The following is a 4311-nucleotide window of genomic DNA, read 5'->3' on the forward strand; positions in this document are numbered from 1 at the left end:
GATTCTTCGGAAGGTGAAATGGAGTGAATTGGAGTGAATTTAAACACACTCTTTATGCCAGGGTAAACAGATCTTTTACCCAGGGATCCTGGCAGGAGCTTCTTCTAAATATGCTGAAATATTTTAGACCGGCCCTACCCTGGAATTCCTTAGGAGTGGAGGACCACCTTCATTCGAAAGTGTTTATGGAATAGACTTGGTGCTGTTTTTGTGATCCTATAAAACATGTCTGTTTCTCCACTGGTGCTTCTGTTGCACTGCACCCAACACTTGCAACCCTAAGATGATGATCTCAGGTAGGCACATCTGGTGGGCGTAGCAACGACGGTAGGTATGTGGACCCACCGGTAGTGATCTGTGAGATTCCTGAACCCAGCATTCACTAACCACTGACATAATCATAAGCTCTGCGAGCAGAGAATGTCAAAGTAGTACTGCAGTACCCGGTAATGCGTGGAGTGGACAGAGCAAGCTCTTTACACATCTCTCTGTTCTAATATATGACTCCCAGATAGGAACAGATACAACCCTTGATCTTGGCCAGAAGGCCGAAAGGTGATGCACAGGCATTTATAATGCCTATTTTTTTTCTTCTTTTTAACCACCTTGCATAGGATGCTTTTAAACTTCTGCATATGCTGCATAAGCATCATAAAGCCAGCTGGCTATGCTTTCTCGTTTTAACCCTGTTAAAGGTACCGGACTATGGCCCTCATTCCAAGTTGATCGCTTGTAGCGCAGCGTTCAGGTATAAAAACGACAAAACTGTGCATGCGTACGGGCCACAGTGCGCACGCGCGACATACTTTCACACAAAAGTATGTAGTTTTACACAAGGTCTAGCGACTCTTTTCCGTCGCTCTGTTGATCGGTGAGTGATTGACAGGAAGTGGGTGTTTCTGGGTGGTAACTGACCGTTTTCCGGGAGTGTGCTAAAAAACACAGGCGTTGCAGGTGAAAACGCAGGCGTGCCTGGAGAAACGGGGGAGTGGCTGGCTGAACGCAGGGCGTGTTTGTGACATCCAAGCAGGAGCTAAACAGACTGAAGTGATCGCAAGGAAGGAGTAGGTCTGCAGCCACTCTGAAACTGCATGAAAAAATGTCAGCACTGTTCTGCTAACCTTTCGGTCGCACTTCTGCTAAGCTTATATACACTCCCAGAGGGTGGCAGCATAGTGTTTGCACTGCTGCTAAAAGCAACTAGCGAGTGATGTAAATGGGGGCATGGCTCATGATTGCAGGCCATCCATGAAGCCACGCCCCCTTTCCATAGACCATGCCCCCTTTTCATGCGGTCAAGCGCTATGCGCATGCAGATGTCCCTCCTTGCTAGAGACAGAAGTTGGTAGGCAGGGCCGCCATCAGGGGGGTACTGGGGGCACATCTATCCTGGGCCCAGCCTCTCTGATAGAGAGAGGAGGGCCCGGGATGCTCATGCAGCCACCTGCCCGCCCACCACCATCTGCTCCGTTCCGCGGTCGTCCCCGCTGTTCTGCCGCTGGCCTCCGACCCTCCAGCAGCTCTGTATTGAAAACTTAAGAGGATATATAAATAAGATCTGGGCAGTATATGGCATATGCTGAGGAAGCTGGCATCTACTAGACCAGCGAAATGCGTTGAGCCCTTTTACTGACCACTGGCACTGTATCCACTGCTGCTTTCATTCTGACAACAGCTGGACTTATTTGTTCCCATTGGATCATTACAAGTGTCCCATCATTGGAAACCTGGAACAAGTCCCCTACTGCCATCTGGATCTCCGACTGCAATTGGGAATCCTGGGTACTATTTATGAGAGAACGGGTAATATCCACACTTAAAACTAATGAGGACTGTATGGAGGAATAATCCCTAGCCAGAAGCAAGTATAAACACTATATGAGTGAGATACAAGTGGTCCATTTTAATTTATGCAATTGATCCTATCGAGTCAGAGACTTGTGTCTTCATTTATAATTACATCATTATTTTTTAAAGTATTGTCTTTTTATTTTTATTTCATTGTTTGTGGAATAAATGTATGGATTTTATCTATTGAAACTACTGAACTGCTCATTATTGGAAACTTAGCCGGCGCCAGTAAATTCTGAATATTTCTGTATTGAAAACTTCCCTCCCAAAATGGCTACCACCACAGAGGAGACAGTTATTTAAGATACTAGAGGAACCCTCTAGTATCTTAAATAACTGTCTCCTCTGAGGTGGCAGCCATTTTGGGAGGGACGTTTTCAATATAGCTGCAGGAGGACGGAGGAGAGCAGCACAACAGCGGGGATGGAGATGGGCAGGCATCGGCATCAGCATCCCAGGCCCTCCCGACAGCGGCACATTAGAAGGATGGTAACAGGCTGGTAGATACCAAGGATTAGGTGCCATTGTAAGAATTATAGCGTAGATAATAGTATAAGTAAGGGAAGGAAAGCATATGAAGGAATCAGGGGCATAGCCAAAATTTTGTGGGCCCAATAGCAACATTTTGAAGGGACCCCCGTCCCAGTGCTTCTAGAGAGACACTTCACTCTCCCAATTCACATTATGATATATAGTGTTCCTCATTCATATTGTGCCTCATTACAGTGCCCCGGTTCATATTATATAACATTAAAATGCCCTCCAGTTCATTTTATACCACACTACAGTGAGCAGGTCCAAGGGCATACCTAGATATATTTAAGGCCCCAAGGAAAACGTTTGAAAGGACCCCTATGTAATACCCAATGGTGAAAAATGTATATAACACATGTAAATATGACAGGAAAGGTGGGCCCCTCTCAGCTCTGGGCCCCATAGCAGCTGCACTAACCGGTACCTATGGTAGCTACGTCCTTGGAAGGAAGAACCCTGCTTGTGAGAGTTTATAATCAAATGGGAAGTCGCAGACAGGGAGTGATACAGATGGGGCAAACAGTGAGCATGGGACAGAAGGAGGATGAGAGATGGCTTTGTTTGATAAAGAAGTGGGTCTTAAAAGCCAGTTAGAAGTTTTGTAGAGAGGTGGAGAGTCTGTTGGCAGAGGTAGAGAATACCAGAGGTAGGTAGCAGCACATGCAAAATTGTGCAGGCGGGGTTGGGAGGAGGCAATCAGTTGGCAGAAGAGGTGGTGTGCATTTGTGGAGCAAAGAGGGTGGGAGGGAGTGTGAAGGGAGATGAGGTCAGAGATGTTAATGTGAGAGGGCTTTGTCAGTGAGTTTGAGTAGCTTCAATATGTTTAAATACATTTGGGCACCAATGAGCAGAGGAAGAGGTTCTTGTCTATAAGGGTGGATAAGCTGTGGAAAGCATTACTCCATGAGGTGGTGATGGCACATTTACAAACAGCTTTAAACACTGACTGCATGCCTTACTTGCAAGAAATGGTATCTGTAGCTATAATTAATGGAGGTCATTATGGGGGTGATTGATCCAGAGAATTAATCCAGTTGCCATTCTTGGGTCAGAAAGGATTTTAATGTCTCCCCTGTGAGACTAATTTGGCAACTGTTACACTGTGGGTTTTCTTTTCCTTCCTCTTAGTCTTTGCAATTAGTGTTGATGATAGATTGAACTTGATGGACCTTTGGTTTTTTGGCTTTAGTAACTCTGTAACTATGTATACAGAAATAAATTGTTGTCTGTGTGGACAGCTATAAATTCATGCAGTAAACATTGATCTGCTAACTGATACACTGAACTTTATTCAGCGAGGCTTCTAAGTGACTTCAGCCATATCAAATCCACTACTCTATGTAACTGCAGGACATTCATTACACAAAAAGACCATACTGAACACAATCCAAAATTTGTGCTAAAATGATCAGTTACTAGGACGTGAAAAAAGGTGCTTGGGAAATAGCATATTCAGTATACAGTATGTCTGCACAGCTGTATACATCTTTGTTCACTACAAGTCATCATAATCATCAGTCAGTGGCGTTTCTTGCAGCGGGTGAGCTGTGCGATCGCACCGGGCGCCTACAGCGGCACTTTGTGGCTCCTTCTGCTCCCCCTCCTCCCTCTAACATACTGCTCTGCTAAGGGGGGGTGGAGTTTTGTGGAATGACGCCATTGCATTGTGATGTCACGACGCAACTGCATCATTCCACTAAACCCTGCCCCCCAAGTGAAGTAGTATTATCTATGCTGGCAGGCTGGGGTTGCCAGCCAGTATATTTACATCCCCTTGGCAACAAGCGTTCCCCTTGGCAACGAGCATGGATGCCAGAGCATGAAACCTCTGGAAATGAGCATGACACTCAGCACATGAAACCACTGGCAATGAGCATGACACCCAGCGCATGAAACCCCTGGCAACGAGCATGACACCAATCACAT

The 4311-nt window shown here is 45.8% G+C and overlaps 1 pseudogene; it reads right to left on the bottom strand.

Annotated features, from left to right (window-relative positions):
- Nucleotides 1-411: 411 nt before the first annotated feature.
- On the bottom strand, nt 412-560 carry LOC134960867 (U2 spliceosomal RNA; annotated as a pseudogene).
- Between the last annotated feature and the right edge of the window lie 3751 nt (nt 561-4311).

The sequence above is a fragment of the Pseudophryne corroboree genome, chromosome 1 (assembly GCF_028390025.1).
Source record: "Pseudophryne corroboree isolate aPseCor3 chromosome 1, aPseCor3.hap2, whole genome shotgun sequence".
Lineage (NCBI taxonomy): Eukaryota > Metazoa > Chordata > Amphibia > Anura > Myobatrachidae > Pseudophryne > Pseudophryne corroboree.